The 17,826-nt window shown below is 39.0% G+C and overlaps 1 protein-coding gene across 1 annotated transcript in view; it reads left to right on the top strand.

The window, feature by feature from the left end:
• FRMD7 (FERM domain containing 7) overlaps positions 1–17,826 on the top strand; it is a 299,794-nt gene that overhangs the window by 40,081 nt on the left and 241,887 nt on the right. The gene's annotated exons all lie outside the window — the stretch shown is intronic.

The raw sequence follows: 17,826 nt of genomic DNA, 5'->3' as shown, positions 1-17,826 counted from the left end.
GGTTGATTTAAAGATTGTGACTTTGCAATCATTAGACACTGGAAACCAAGTTAAGTATAGAATGAACGTGTTGGAAATTAAGCTGCCTCTGTTAGAAATACAATAACATTCACTTCTCACTATAACAAAGAGATTATTGTCTTTTAAATAAGGGGTCACATGCCAAGCTTATTAGTCAGTCTTCTCTTTCTATTCAAGCCCTTAGCATTTTCTATGTATAGTGAAGAGTAAGAGGGAAAGCAGTAGAAGAACAGCAAGGAGTATAAAAATAAAGAAGTTACATTTATAAGGAGAAAAGGTGGGATCTTCATTCGCTGTCACTTGAACATAAAAAAAAATATAAGAGTTTTCTCTCACTATCTATTGAAACAGCCCATCATGTAGAATTAACACATATGGACCTGTGCCAAAGTTGACCATCATGTTTAGAGTTGGATAGGCCAAGTGCCTGAGATATCAAGGAATTCAATTAAGAGACGAATATTAAATCCAGCTTAACAGGGTGCTGTAGTATTTTTTTTATTTAAAATGTTCCTTATAATGAACTATTTGCTTTTTCTCTGGATTTTTGTTTGTTGGAAGATCACATTATGGATGGAAGATGATATAGGTTGCAAAAAGATAGTGACTTTTGCTGTATATAGTTCAGTGGTTGCTCAATAAACAACTTGTAGCTGCTGCATCCATGTTTTATTTGAGATTAACGAAAGGTAAATATGGCTACTATGGACGGAGCTAACCTTCAATCTGTGAGGGAGCAGGACAGTGCAACTCCATCTTTTTTTTTATTTTTTTTAAAAACTGACTTTATTGAAAGAAATAAAGACAAATTACAGTATGGGAGTCGCAGCTCCCTGCAAACATTGTCAGTCATATTTTCCAAAGTAACATTGAATATAAATAGAGAAGAAATTGAAACACCTTCCTGTGTTTATAACATAGACTAAGTATTTTCTTTATATAGGAGGTGTGAAGGAAAGAGAAAGAAAAGTGGATCTACAAGAAGAAAGAAAATAGAGAGAAAAGCTGCCCATTTGTACAGGAATTGTTATGAAGACCTAGTCTGTGGATAATCCGTTACCACTGTTATTTACGCTCATAATAGCTAATCCTACGCAGTAACTCAAAAGTACAAATAGTTATATAAACCCGTCACTTGGAGGTTCCCCATGAATAAATACCATATTTTATAGGAATCTAAAGTGTTGGGTCCTCTTGGTTGTGAATGTTGTGTTTGAGGTAGTGTTCCCAAGTAGCGAGTATTTCCGCGTACACGTCCATTTTATCATGTTTCAAATAATAATATTCCTCTAGTTCTATGAACTCTGACACCTTACGAGCCCACATCGACAAGGTTGGGGCCGTTTTGCTCTTCCAGTTTTTTGCTATTAAAAATGTTATACTATTAGTCATCATGTGAATTTTTTTTTTCAGGGTTTATGTTTAATTTTGAGGGGGCTGCCTAACAACCACATCAATGGATCCAGAAGAAATTGAGTCTCGAGAATCACCTCAATTTCTGCTATAATTAGTCTCCAGAAGTTTTGAATTGTATTACACCACCACCACCACATATGACCCATGCTGCTGCCTTTGTGGCCACATCTCCTGCATTGGTCTGATCTGTGGCGGAATAGGCGGTGAATTTTCTTAGGAGTAAAGTACCATTGATGTAGGATTTTTAAGTTAATTTCAACAACTGAAAGTGAGACTGACATTTTTGAGATGTTGTGGAAGATTGTTGCACTGGTTTGGGGTAAAATAATTATTCCCAGGTCATCTTCCTAACTCTCAATATATGGTGGAATATACCCAGGGGGGTTAGTTGTGAGTATTTTATATAGCATTTTTCCAAACACCAACACAGTCGACCCAAATGAGGGGCATCTGAGATTAAGGCCTCTAGTTATCAACGTGTCTACTTACCTGCCTTCGCCGGCCCAATACGCCCGCCTAAGCTCGCCTACCATCGCCGCCACAGACCTGAATAAGCTCGCCAAAGTTATCAAAAAAGCTGTCAAAAAGCTGTGCACCAAGTACGGGGCGATGAGCAGCGGACTGTGATAGTTATCACTCATCCGATCTCGCTGCTCTTTGGCTTTTTCCCAGCTTTATTGATACCCCTGTCACTAAGCACCCACACTAAACTACACTGTTCTACCCCCTATACCGGCGCCCCCGGAGCCGCCCGCAACTAAATAAAGTTATTAACCCCTAAACCGCCGCTCCTAGACCCCGCCGCAACTATAATAAATGTATTAACCCCTAAACCGCCGCTCCCAGAGCCCACCGCCACTCTAATAAACTGATTAACCCCTAAACCGCCACTCCCGGACCCCGCCGCCACCTACATAATACCTATTAACCCCTATCCTGCCCCCCCATACCGCCGCCACCTATAATAAATGTATTAACCACGCCGCAACTATAATAAATGTATTAACCCCTAAACCGCCGCTCCCGGAGCCCACCGCCACTCTAATAAACTGATTAACCCCTAAACCGCCACTCCCGGACCCCGCCGCCACCTACATAATACCTATTAACCCCTATCCTGCCCCCCCATACCGCCGCCACCTATAATAAATTTATTAACCCCTATCCTGCCGATCCCATACCCCGCCGCAACTAAATAAATTGTTTAACCCATAAACCGCTGCTTCCGGACCCCGCAGCAAACTATATTAAACTTATTAACCCCTAATCTGCCCCCCCTGCACCGTCGCCACCTATAATAAATTTATTAACCCCTATCCTGCCCCCCCTATACTGCCGCAATCTATAATAAAATTATTAACCCCTAAAAAGTCTAACCCTAACACTAAATATTAATTAAATAAATCTAAATAAATATTACTCTTATTAACTAAATTAATCCTATTTAAAAATTTCAATTTATTTTAACTAGGCACAATAGCTATTAAATAGTTATTAACTATTTAATAGCTACCTAGTTAAAATAAAGATAAATTTACCTGTAAAATAAAAACTAACCTAAGTTACAAAAATACAAAAATCTGTGTCGGACTGAGCCCGGCGGATTGAAGCTTACGTCACAAAATTCTATTTTTGCCGGTGTGTAGGGCTCGATAATTAAGGCGAATCAGCCTCGCCACAAATACGCTGCGGAATTCCAGCATATTTGCGGTTGATGGCTTGATAACTAGGGGCCTAAGTGTTCTAATTGTACCCATCTTTTATGGTTATAATGAATGTGCCAGTCAACTATTCTTTGCAGAAAAATGGCTTGCCTGTACAGTGTGATATTGGGGATACCCAGTCTGCCTTGAAGTTTAGGTTTTTGCATAATAGATATTGTTAATTCTAGGTGGTTATCTATTCCAGACAAGGTCGCTAAAAGCTTTTTGGATGCTTAGAATATAGGATGCTGGTAATGGAATTGGTAGTGACTGAAGAATGTACAATAATCTTGGGAATATGTTCATTTTGAGGGTATTTATTTTGCCAGACCAAGATAGTCTTTTTGATAACCATGAGGAAAGATCTCTAATAATAGTTTTTTTGATCGATTCATAATTTTTTGTAAAAGTATCCCCTAAGGTTATTGCTAGGTCTATACCTAAATAATGAAGTGTACGTGAAGGGAGTAATTTGTTTAACCCTAAGCAGGTAGGGTTCATCTAGGTTGATGTTAAGCACCTCGGATTTTGCAGAATTAATCTTTAAATTGGATAATGTATGAAATAGTTGAAATTCTACTAATAATGGGGGAACAGAATGTTCAGGGTCGGTGAGTGATAATAAGATATAGTCTGTGAAAAGAGGACATATGATCTGTCCCACTTGTATCCCTTTTATATTGGGGTTTTGTCTTATCTCAGTCGTAATGGTTTCAACAAAACACGCAAATAGAAGAGGAGTAAGGGAAAAACCCTGCTGGGTACCATTAGTTATTGTAAAGGGGCGGATAAGGTTCCATTTATTAGCAGTTTCGCATTGGGTTGAGAGTATAAGGAGAAAATTCTGTCTATCATTTTGGGACCAAAGCCCATTGATTCTAGTGTAGAACATAAAAACAACCAGTCAACACAGTCAAAGGCCTTTTCTGCGTCTATGGACAGTAGGATACCCGGTATCTCTCTGTCTTGTACAAAGTGAATGAGGTTTAAGGCCCTGACCATGTTGTCCTCTTGTTTTGGGATAAATCCCACCTGGTCCTGATGGATTATGTCCAGTAACATGCAATTCACACGGTTTGCCAATACCTTCGCAAAGATTTTTACATCAGAGTTTAGGAGTGAAATTGGTCTATAATGTGATGGGTGGTCTAAAGCTTTGTTAGGTTTTGGTAGAAGAATAATGTGTGCCTCTAGTAGGCAGGGGGATAATGCCTTAGATTTATCGATATAGTTAATAAAACGTGCAAATTGAATCCATCAGTAGTGATGTCGCGAACCGAAAATTTTAGCGGACTCGAACTTCCGGTATTGTTCGCGAACACGCGAACCGCGCGAACCGCCATTGAATTCAATAGGCAGGCGAACTTTAAAACCTACAAGGACTCTTTCTGGCCACAATAGTGATGGAAAAGTTGTTTCAAGGGTACTAACACCTGGACTGTTGCATGCTGGAGGGGGATCCCTGGCAAAACTCCCATGGAAAATTACATAGTTGATGCAGAGTCTGCTTTTAAGCCATAATGGGTCTAAATCAACTAACATTCCCAAAGTGGCTGTCTCAAAACATCCCGGACAGAAGATAGATTGATAGTGATAGATAGGATAGATAGATATACATAGATTGATAGTTAGATCGAATTGATAGATTTGTTAGATATATAATTACCCTAATAAATTCTTATAATCAAACATGCGTTCTTGGACCCAACTAGCTTGTGTCAATTAGTACTTTTCTTAGCACTTTAATCCCTGTTCCCCCCCCCTATCGGGGGAGTTCTATATGGCCTGCCAGATTACCCTGAAAAATTATAATAATAAGACATGTGGTCTGCTACCTATTTTAACGAGGTTGTGTTTTAAGTACTACCATTCTTAGCACTTTAATCTCTGTAACTCCCCCTATTTGGTGAGGTCTATACGGCCTGGATGATTACCCATACAAAATATAATAATAAGACATCTGCTCTTGGTCTGCGACCCATGGTAACTATGTTGTGTTAACAACAATTAGGATTGGTGTAAATAGTTGGCAAGACGGCTTGGCACAAAAGGATGGCAGGCAGGAGGGAGATGCAATTCAAGGAAACTAGGAGACTGATTACTGACAGTCTAAACAGTGATGATTGACAATTTTTGAAATACTGTTAACAGAAATATGATTGCTGACAACAATTGGCTAGGTGGGGGCCTGGCTCATAGCAGGCTGCAAGGCAGGAGGAAAGTGCTATTCAATGGCACCAGCAAACTGAGGATTCAAAGCAACTATTACCAAAAATTTTAATTTTTAATTATTAGAATACTGTCACAACAAATATGATTGGTGTAAATATTTTTTAAGTAGGCCTGGCACACAGGCTTGGAAGGCTGTAGAAAAGTGCAATTCAAAGGCACGAGCAAACTGAGGGTTAAGATCATCAACAATAAAGATTTTTTTAATTGTAATTAGTAACTATACTGTGACAAAATATTTGGATTGGTGTAAATAGTTGGCAAGACGGCCTGGCACAAAAGGATGGCAGGCAGGAGGGAGATGCAATTCAAGGAAACTAGGAGACTGATTACTGACAGTCTAAACAGTGATGATTGACAATTTTTGAAATACTGTTAACAGAAATATGATTGCTGACAACAATTGGCAAGGTGGGGGCCTGGCTCATAGCAGGCTGCAAGGCAGGAGGAAAGTGCTATTCAATGGCACCAGCAAACTGAGGATTCAAATCACAGCAACTATTACCAAAAATTTTAATTTTTAATTATTAGAATACTGTCACAACAAATATGATTGGTGTAAATATTTTTTAAGTAGGCCTGGCACACAGGCTTGGAAGGCTGTAGAAAAGTGCAATTCAAAGGCACGAGCAAACTGAGGGTTAAGATCATCAACAATAAAGATTTTTTTAATTTTAATTAGTAACTATACTGTGACAAAAAATTTGGATTGGTGTAAATAGTTGGCAAGACGGCCTGGCACAAAAGGATGGCAGGCAGGAGGGAGATGCAATTCAAGGACACTAGGAGACTGATTACTGACAGTCTAAACAGTGATGATTGACAATTTTTGCAATACTGTTAACAGAAATATGATTGCTGACAACAATTGGCTAGGTGGGGGCCTGGCTCACAGCAGGCTGCAAGGCAGGAGGAAAGTGCTATTCAATGGCACCAGCAAACTGAGGATTCAAATCACAGCAACTATTACCAAAAATTTTAATTTTTAATTATTAGAATACTGTCACAACAAATATGATTGGTGTAAATATTTTTTAAGTAGGCCTGGCACACAGGCTTGGAAGGCTGTAGAAAAGTGCAATTCAAAGGCAAGAGCAAACTGAGGATTAAGATCAACACTAAAATTTGTTTTTATTTAAATTAATAACTATACTGTCTGACTGTGACAACAATTATGATTGGTGTAAATAGTTGGCTAGACGGCCTGGCACAAAAGGCTGGCAGTGGCAGGCAGGAGGTAAATGAAATTCAATGGCACTAGGAGACTGAATATTTGCAGTCCATGTTTTTATTTTATTTTATTACTGTTACAAGAATTGTGATTGGTGCCACTAATTGGCTACTTGGGCCTGGCAGACAGGCTGGCAGATATGAGTCGTGGATGGTAGGTAGGGCAGCAATTTAACACAGTATGCTGTGTAAGTGACAAAAACACAGGACTGATAGAAAATTAAGTTACATTACACTAGCAAAATATTTTAAAATTTTAGATTTTAATATTAAAATTATGTTAAGAAGTGCAATGCACATATGACTCTATGAGTGGTCGCACTGGCTGGCTGCTACGTAGGGCAGCAATTATAACAACAGTATGCTGTGTAAGTCAGATAGACAGTTAGACACAGGCCTGATAGAAAATACAATTAGATTACACTAGCATAATGATTTAAAGACTTTTTTTTTGGAAATTTTAAGAAAAAGGTTAAGCACATACATATGAGTCGTGGCTGATAGCCTTGGAAGGGCAGCTATTAAAAACAGTAGGCTCTGTATGTCGGATACACACACGACTGATAGAAAATACTATTAGATTACACTAGAAAAATGATTGAAATTATTTTTTTTGGGGGGGGGAATTAAAAAAAGGTTAAACACATATGAGTCGTGGCTCATAGACTAGGGAGGGCAGCAAGTAAACACAGTAGGCTCTCTATGTCAGCAAAACACACAGGCCGGATAGAAAATTATATTACATTACACTAGCAAACAAATTTAAACTTTTTTTTTTTTTATATTAAAATTAAGGTGAAAGAAAAATAGATATGAGTGCTGGGTGGGTGGCTGCCTGGCACAGACCAATTAACCAAAAGACTGAAAAAAAAGAGGTATATTAATGCTGATAATGCTGTAATTAGATTACACTAGAAAAATATTTTTTTGTGTTTTTTTTTTTAAATTAAAAATAATGTTATAAACGGATATTAACACTGGTGGCTGCTGGCTGGCACAGAGCAATGAACCAGAGTATATGCTGTGTGACACTGGCCTGATAGAAAATGAAAAAAAATTAAACTAGAAAAATAATTATATTTTTGGGTTAGTTAAATTTAAACTAATGTTGTTAGGGAGATATCTGTGGTGGCAGTAGTCACAGCATATGCTGTGAGCCTTAAACACACATCTGAAAGCCAGGCAAATGCTAATAAAAAAAAAAAAGAAAAAAAAAAAAAACGGCACGAAATATAGCCCTAAAAAGGGCTTTTTGGGGTGCTGTGCTTGCAGCAGAGATGAGTGGAGTCCTTCTGGACTGTAAATACACTAGCCTAGCTATGTTTTTCCTATTAATGTCAGGAACAAAAACACAACACGTCCTCTCATTAAAAAAGCAAGGTCGTTATGAGTCTAAAATGGCGGATTCCGAGTAGCTGGGAGTGTCTGTGAGGGAGTGTCTGATGTTGATTGGCTCTAATGTGTCAGGCGGCTGTGACATAAAGGGTCAAAGTTTCCACAATGATGACACATAGGGGCGGATCGAACATTGCCATGTGTTCGCCCACAAACGCGAACGCGAACAAGCTATGTTCGCTGTGAACCGTTCGCAGGCAAACAGTTCGCGACATCACTATCCATCATGGCCCGGTGCCTTGCCATTTGGGAGGTCTTTGATAACCACTTTAATTTCCTCTAGTGATATGGGTTCTTCTAGTTGATTTTTATGATAGGAACAGAGTTGGGGGGAGATGAAGGGAGTCTAGAAACGTGGCTATTGCTTTCGTTTTTGTATCTTGTTCTAATGGTTTTAGGTTAGTTGGACTATTTAGGTTATATAACTTTTGATAATATTCTCTGAAGGTTTTTGTTATGGATTTGGAATAGAAATGTTTTTTATTCTGGTCATCTTTTATACTTAAGATAAATGACTTGTGTGCTTTTTGCTTTAGGTACCGTGCAAGGGACCTGCCTGATTTATTTTGACCCTCATAATGCGATTGTTGTAGTCTTAAAGTTTGTCTTTTGTGTTCTTTGTTATAATAGGATGCTAGTTTTTCCCGTTCCAATTGCAGAGCAAATAGTAGAGAGTGGTCATCTGGGGACTTCTTATGGCTCTGTTCTAGTGATTCAATGTTAGTAATAAGTGATGTTAAGTATGCACGCTTTTTTTTAACATTGATGCTTTTATACCTATGAGTTCCCTCGGTATCACATATTTGTGGGCTTCCCATATAGTAGCTTGAGATAGGTCTGGGGTGGAGTTAGAGGTAAAATAGTCTGTTATGGCTTTTGAGATATGTTGTGAGATCAAGAGATCTGAAAGTAAATGGTCATCCAGTCTCCATGTATAGTCTTGGTTAGTTGGTTGGCCAAGTTAATGTGCCCAAGATTGAAGCATGGTCAGACCAGGTTAGGGGTGAGATTTGTGTGGAGTGAAATAATGAGAGGCCTGTGACATCAGTAAAGATCTAATCTATTCTTGTGTAGAGTTTGTGGGGGTATGAATATAATGTGTATTCTCTTTTTTCTGGGTTCAAAACCCTCCAGAGATCATGAACAACCAGTTTTTAAGGTAATTATTAGTGCAGTTGATATGTGAGGTCAGTATTGAGGAGTACCTAGACAAACAATCTAGCTGAGGATCTAGGGGCATATTCAGATCTCCGTAAAGTATCAGAATTCCTTTTTGATGTTCTAAGATTAAATTAGCTACCACTTTAATAAAGTTAGATTGTTTAGAGTTCGGAGAGTATATGGAGACTAAAGTAATCAGACGGCCGTACAATAGGTATACTAATATAATGTATCTACCCTCTCTGTCTTTGACTGTTTTAATTACTGTGAACAGGATATTTTGCTTGATTAAAATGCCAACCCCCTGCTTTTTGGCTTTAGGGTGGGAAGCATAGTAACGTGCTAAAGTTTAGTGTGAAGGTTAATGGTTCTTTATTTTTGATAAAATGGGTCTCCTGTACAAAGGATGTTAAGTCCTTTAGTGTTTATTGTCTGAATTCTTATGGAGTCTAATGGCTTGTGGAGACATTGAGAATTAGCCATATTACCAAAAACTGCTTCCGAAGAAGCAAATACATCAAAACTTTAGAATTTAGTAAATGTATGCAAAGAGGACCAAGTCGCTGCTTTGCAAATCTGATCAACTGAAGCTTCATTCTTAAAAGCCCACGAAGTGGAGACTGATCTAGTAGAATGAGCTGTAATTCTCTGAGGCGGGGCCTGACCCGACTCCAAATAAGCTTGATGAATCAAAAGTTTCAACCAAGAAGCCAAGGAAATAGCAGAAGCCTTCTGACGTTTCCTAGGACCAGAAAATAAAACAAATATACTGGAAGTCTTCCTGAAATCTTTAGTAGCTTCAACATAATATTTCAAAGCTCTTACCACATCCAAAGAATTCTTAGGATTGGGACACAAGGAAGGGAAAACAATTTCTCTACTAATGTTGTTAGAATTCACAACCTTAGGTAAAAAATTGAAAAGAAGTCTGCAAAACTGCCTTATCCTGATGAAAAATCAGAAAAGGAGACTCACAAGAAAGAGCAGATAGCTCAGAAACTCTTCTAGCAGAAGAGATAGCCAAAAGAAACAACACTTTCCAAGAAAGTAGTTTAATGTCCAAAGAATGCATAGGTTCAAATGGAGGAGCCTGTAAAGCCCTCAGAACCAAATTAAGACTCCAAGGAGGAGAAATTGATTTAATAACAGGCTTAATAGGAACTAAAGCCTGCACAAAACAGTGAATATCAGGAAGTATAGTAATCTTTCTGTGAAATAAAACAGAAAGAGCAGAGATTTGTCCTTTCAAGGAACTTGCAGACAAACCCTTATATAAACCATCCTGAAGAAACTGTAAAATTCTAGGAATTCTAAAAGAATGCCAGGAGAATTTATGAGAAGAACACCATGAAATGTAAGTCTTCCAAACTCTATAATAAATCTTTCTAGAGACAGATTTATGAGCTTGTAACATAGTATTAATCACTGAGTCAGAGAAACCTCTATGACTTAGAACTAAGCGTTCAATTTCCATACCTTCAAATTTAATGATTTGAGATCCTGATGGAAAAACGGACCTTGAGATAGTAGATCCGGCCATAACGGAAGTGGCCAAGGCGGGCAGACTGGACATCCGAACTAGATCCGCATACCAAAACCTGTGTGGCCATGCTGGAGCCACCAGCAACACAAAAGACTGTTCCATGATGATTTTGGAGATCACTCTTGGAAGGAGAACTAGAGACAGGAAGATGTAAGCAGAATGATAACACCAAGGAAGTGTCAGCGCATCCACTGCTTCCGCCTGAACATCCATAAACCTGGACAGGTAACTTGGAAGTTTTTTGTTTAGATGAGAGGCCATGAGATCTATCTCTGGAAGACCCCACATCTGAACAATCTGAGAAAACACATCTGGATGGAGAGACCACTCCCCTGGATGTAAAGCCTGGCAGCTGAGATAATCCGCCTCCCAATTGTCTACACCTGGGCTATGCACCGCAGAGATTAGACAGGAGTTGGATTCCGCCCATGCAAGTATCCGAGATACTTCTTTCATAGCTTGGGGACTGTGAGTCCCACCCTGATGATTGACATAAGCCACAGTTGTGATATTGTCTGTCTGAAAACAAATGAACTGTTCTCTCTTTAGCAGAGGCCAGAACTGAAGAGCCCTGAGAATTGCACGGAGTTCTAAAATATTTATTAGTAATCTTGCCTCTTGAGATTTCCAAACCCCTTGTGCTGTCAGAGATCCCCAAACAGCTCCCCAACCTGAAAGACTCGCATCTGTTGAGATCACAGTCCAGGTTGGCCGAACAAAAGAAGCCCCTTGAACCAAACGATGGTGATCTATCCACCATGTCAGAGAGTGTCGTACATTGGGATTCAAGGATATTAATTGTGATATCTTTGTATAATCCCTGCACCATTGATTCAGCATGCAAAGCTCTAGAGGTCTCATGTGAAAACGAGCAAAGGGGATCGCATCCGATGCTGCAGTCATGAGACCTAAAACTTCCATGCACATAGCCACTGAAGGGAATGACTGAGATTGAAGGTGCCGGCATGCTGCGACCAATTTTAAACGTCTCTTGTCTGTTAGAGATAGAGTCATGGACACTGAATCTATCTGGAAGCCTAAAAAGGTGACCCTTGTCTGACGAATCAAGAAACTTTTTGGTAAATTGATCCTCCAACCATGTTTCCGAAGAAACAACACTAGTTGATTTGTGTGAGATTCTGCAGTATGTAAAGACTGAGCTAGTACCAAGATATCGTCCAAATAAGGAAACACTGCAATACCCTATTCTCTGATTACAGTTAGTAGGGCACCCAGAACCTTTGAAAAGATTCTTGGAGCTGTTGCTAGGCCAAATGGAAGAGCAACAAATTGGTAATGCTTGTCTAGAAAAGAGAATCTCAGAAACTGATAGTGTTCTGGATGAATCGGAATATGAAGGTATGCATCCTGCAAGTCTATTGTGGACATATAATGTCCTTGCTGAACAAAAGGCAGAATAGTCCTTATAGTCACCATCTTGAAAGTTGGTACTCTTACATAACGATTCAAAATTTTCATATCCAGAACTGGTCTGAATAAATTTTCTTTCTTTGGTACAATGAATAGGTTTGAATAAAACCCCAAATCTTGTTCCTGAGGAGGAACTGGCATGATTACCCCTGAAGACTCCAGGTCTGAAACGCACTTCAGAAAAGCCTGAGCTTTTATTGGATTTACAGGGATACGTGAGAGAAAAAATCTTCTCACAGGAGGTCTTACTTTGAATCCTATTATGCTCTGAATCCAATGATTTTGAACAGATTTTATCCAAAAATCTTGAAAAACCTTAATCTGCCCCGTACCAGCTGAGCTGGAATGAGGGCCGCACCTTCATGCGGACTTAGGGGCTGACTTTGGTTTCCTAAATGGCTTGGATTTATTACAATTTGAGGAAGGCTTCCAATCGGAAGGAGGATTGAGTTTTTGTTCCTTATTCTGCCGAAAGTAACGAAAACGGTTAGAAGCCTTAGATTTACCCTTAGGTTTTTTATCCTGAGGCAGAAAAACTCCTTTTCCTCCAGTGATAGTTGAAATAATAGAATCCAACTGAGAACCAAATAAATTATTACCTTGGAAAGAAAGAGATAGTAATCTAGATTTAGATGTCATTTCAGCATTCCAAGATTTAAGCCACAAAGCTCTTCTAGCTAATACAGCTAAAGACATTGATCTAACATCAATTTTGATAATATCAAAAATGTCATCACAAATAAAATGATTAGCATGTTGCAGTAAGCGAATAATGCTAGATATGTCAGGATCCAATTCTTGTTGCGCTAAATTCTCCAACCAGAATGTTGATGCAGCCGCAACATCAGCCAAAGAAATTGCAGGACTGAGAAGATGACCTGAATATAAATAGGCCTTCCTTAGATAAGATTCAAGTGTCCTATCTAAAGGATCCTTAAAGGAAGTACTATCTTCCATAGGAATAGTGGTACGTTTAGCAAGAGTAGAAATAGCCCCATCAACTTTGGGGATTTTTTCCCAAAACTCTACAGCTTTTGCTGGTAAAGGATACAATTTTTTAAACCTTGAAGAAGGAATAAAAGAAGTACCTGGCTTATTCTATTCCCTAGAAATCATATCAGAAATAGCCTCAGATATAGGAAAAAGCCCTGGGGAAACCACAGGAGGTTTAAAAACAGCATTTAAACGTTTATTAGACTGAACGTCAATAGGACTGGTTACCTCAATATCCAAAGTAATTAACACTTCTTTTAATAAAGAACGCATATACTCTATTTTAAATAAATTAGTAGATTTGTCAGTGTCAATGTCTGAGGAAGGATCTTCTGTCTCAGATAGATCCTCATCAGAAGATGATAAATTATTATGTTGTTGGTCATTTGAAATTTCATCAGGCAAATGAGAAGTTTTAAAAGACCTTTTACGTTTATTAGAAGGTGGAAATGCAGACAACGCCTTCAGAATAGAATCATATATCAATATAAATAAAATTTATAAGTATATCATGCACATTAGAAGTTGAAGGAACTGCAACTGGCAATGTACTATTACTGATTAAAACACTATCTGCATGTAAAAGTTTATCATGACAACTATTACAAATGACATTCGGTGAAATAATTTCTTCACTTTTACAACAAATGCACAGCAATGTTCCAGCACAAACTTCTGAGACAGGATCAGATTGGGACATCTTGCACAATGTAAGAGAAATAAACAACATATAAAGCAAAATTATCTATTTCCTTATATGACAGTTTCAGGAGTGGGAAAAAATGCAAAAGCATAGGCCTCTGATAGAGAAAAAAGCAAGAGGCAAACATCAATGGGGTATTGAAATACTGAAAAAATTAACCAGAAATGACACACTTGCGTCACTAATGACGCCGCCGTGTGAAAGGTCTCGGCGTCATGTATGCCACTGGAAATGACGAAGTTGCGTCATAAACGTATTTTTCCGCACCAAAAATATTTTCGCGCCAAGAAAGACGCAATAAAGTTTAGCATTTTACGCACCCGTGGGCCTAATACCCGCAATAGCAAGAAGTAGTCAATTGAAAAAAAGACTAAACCCCAGGTAAGAAATACATTTCTTAAAATGTTTATATTCCCCAAATATGAAACTGACAGTCTGCTGAAGGAAATACATGAACCTGACTGTCATATTTCTAGCGGACCTTGTTCTCCACCTATCCTTTGGCCTCTAAATCCTTGCACCTTATATCAAGCCATTTCCTCCTTACCCTATAAATGATTACTGCACTCATTCACACCTGCTTGGAATTCTTGTACCGCCTACTCTCAACTCCTGCTCACAAGCATCTCCCCAAGCTACAGACTGAACGCAACTCAGCAGCTCCGGGCTGTAACAGTTTCGGCTGTGACGTCACACGCCACCAGAACCTCACCCGACATCGGGAAAGCTCAGCCCTGCAAAGCACAACCGCTTGTTGGAAATCCTCTTCAGCCTTCCTCACCTTCAAAACTACTATTGCAGTGCTTACCGGTAAGTGCCTTACTGCATACTGTCTTATATGAAAGTGCATAACAACCGCAAGGGGCTATTGATAAAAAACGGAACTTTAACCTAAGAACCAAATATGTCATATGACTAATAGGAAAGGCTTGCAACACTGTGAACAACGCTCAGTATATTTATTTACCTGATCAGCAACTTCTCATGATACCCTAATCTACATTAGAAAGGGATTAACCCCTCAAATACCGTTTGAATTGTTACAGCGCTGTCTTTTCTAGAGTGTAAACAGATACAAGTTACCTTTTGTCCTACCCTTTTATGGTTAGCTGAACTTACTCTGTGCATAGATATAAAGTCTGCCATCTCAGTTGTTAAGTCAGCATTGCCTAATATTATAAGGAAGGAGAATGTATATACACTGTAGCAATTAGAAACTAAAATCTTCTTGATATACAGTGTTCAACATTCCCCCATTCAAACATATCATTATACCTGCAGTTGTGGTCCTTTTCTTATGAAACTCATTCTTATTACAGGAATTTTTCACGTAAGCCTGACATTAATTCCAAGCCCATACCATGGACCCAGCAGTTCTAATCTCCCATGTGGAAGCTCTTACTCAGACTGTTGACAACTTAGCAAAGGGAATGACAGCCCTGCAGACAAAGAATACTTCCCTAAAACAGTATATCAATGAAAAAATTGATACCCTTAAGATTACTTTAAGCAATCATGAACCACAACCTAACCCACCTCTACCTTTTACAGGACAAAGGAACGAATTCAGGGAATTTAAGAATTCGTGTTATTTATATTTTCAATTAAAACCTAAGACCTACCCTAATGACCATTTAAAAGTCCTTACCACTATATCTTATTTGTGTGGTGAACCACGAGTTTGGCATCTCTTCTTTGAGTCAGATGACCCCATACTGTATTCACTTGACCAATTCTTTAAAGCCATGGCTCAGCTTTACGACGATCCCTTTAAACAGCTCTCAGCTGAGACAGCCATGCGATCTCTTCGACAAAACAAAAGACAGGTTGAGGAGTATATAACCGACTTTAAGAAGTGGTCCTCTGATACCCTCTGGAACGATTTGTCCTTGCGCAACCAATTTCGCTTGGGCCTATCCGATGCTTTAAAGGACGAGTTAGCTAGACAACCTTTACCAGATACACTAGACCAGCTTATCGACCTATCTATCACTTTAGACCGACGCATTAGAGAGCGACGTACTGAAAGACGTTACTCTGACTCTACACAAAGATTTCCACAAGTCTATACGGCTTCCTCCTCCACTAATAAATCACCACCCAAGACTTCTACAGTGCCTATGGAACTGGGTTTCATCCGAGGACCTTTAACTCCACAGGAGAAGCTGAGGCGCAAGGCAAATGACTTGTGCATGTACTGTGGAGGTTTAGACCATACCATCAGGGATTGCACTCAACTTCAACGCAAGACTGGTAAGCACAGGAAATTTGAGATTTGCTTTTCATCAAAACATGAACAAATTAATCATTGCTCCCTATCTGTTTTGTTACAGTGGGAACACCTCAGACTAGACTGTCAAGCAATACTTGATTCCGGTGCTAGCCACAACTACATTGATGAAGATTATGTACGGATAGATAAAATACCATTAGTTAAAAAGTTCAAACCAAGTCTCCTTCGTTTTGTTGATGGTAATGAGATCTCCTCTGGTCCAATACTATACCATACTATCCCTATACGTGTTACCACTAACACCCATCATACTGAATTTGTAACTTTTGATGTGATTCCATCACCTCTCTACCCCGTAATCCTAGGTATTCAATGGTTCAAAAAACATGACCCCAGTATTCTATGGTCAACTTCTGAAGTAACTTTTAACTCCTCTTATTGTAAGGACAACTGTTTATATCACGAACAACTACTTTGGAATACCCGAGGAATATACAGCATTTTCTGATGTATTCAGTAAAAAGGATTCTGAAACATTGCCACCACACAGGGTGTATGACTGTCCCATAGACCTCCTACCGGGCGTGGACATACCCTATGGCCATATCTTTCCCTTATCTGAACCCGAATTAGAACATTTAAAAACTTACCTGAAGGAAAACCTAAAAAAAGGCTTTATACGACTCTTGACTTCTCCTGCAGGGGCTGGAATCTTCTTTGTTAAAAACAAAGACCAGTCTCTTAGGCCGATTATAGATTATAGGGAGTTGAACAAACGTACCATAAAAAACAGATACCCCCTACTGTTAATACCCCAACTCATAGACAGGCTAAAAGATGCAAACTACTATACCAAACTAGATTTAAGGGGCGCTTACAATCTGGTACGCATAAAACCTGGACATGAATGGCTTACAGCTTTTCGCACCCGTAATGGGTTATATGAGTACACTGTAATGCCATTCGGCCTTTGTAACGCCCCTGCCACTTTCCAGTATTTTAATAATGATATTTTCAGGGACTTATTGGACCTTTTTGTTGTTATCTATTTAGATGACATACTTATTTTTTCTTCCACTCTTGAGGAACACATAAAACATGTAAAGATTATTCTCACACGATTAAGAGATAATTCTCTCTATGTGAAATTAGAGAAATGTATCTTCCATTCAAAACACATTAAGTTCCTTGGCTACGAAATCACACCAAAGGGTATTCAAATGGAAGGAAACAAAGTATCGGCTATCCTTGACTGGCCTCCTCCCAAGACTAAGAATGATGTCCAAAGATTCATGGGATTTGCCAATTACTATCGTAAATTTATTAAGAACTTTGCCGCCTTGACTAGACCTCTTAGCAACCTCACCAAAAAGGAGGGCAGATTCATTTGGACTCATGACTTGCAGTGTATTTTTGACTATTTGAAGTCTGCATTCACATCTGCCCCCATTCTACATTTCCCGGAGCCCAACCATCAATATGTATTAGAGGTGGATGCTTCTAATTATGCACTAGGGGCCATATTGTCCCAAAGACAAACCCCAACAGAACCTCTTCATCCAGTAGCTTATTATTCCAGACTTTTGACCACTCCTGAAATAAACTACCCCATAGGGGATAAGGAACTCTTGGCCATCAAGGCCTCTTTAGAGCACTGGAGACATTTGCTCGAAGGAACTAACATACCTGTTCTAATATACACAGACCACAAAAACCTGGAATATCTCAAGAGTAATCGTATGCTCTCTTCACGACAGGTACGATGGAA

This window comes from Bombina bombina, chromosome 1 (genome assembly GCF_027579735.1).
Source record: "Bombina bombina isolate aBomBom1 chromosome 1, aBomBom1.pri, whole genome shotgun sequence".
Taxonomy (NCBI): Eukaryota; Metazoa; Chordata; class Amphibia; order Anura; family Bombinatoridae; genus Bombina; species Bombina bombina.
Note: the sequence above shows the minus strand (reverse complement) of the source record. Positions and strands in the feature narration are given on the sequence as shown.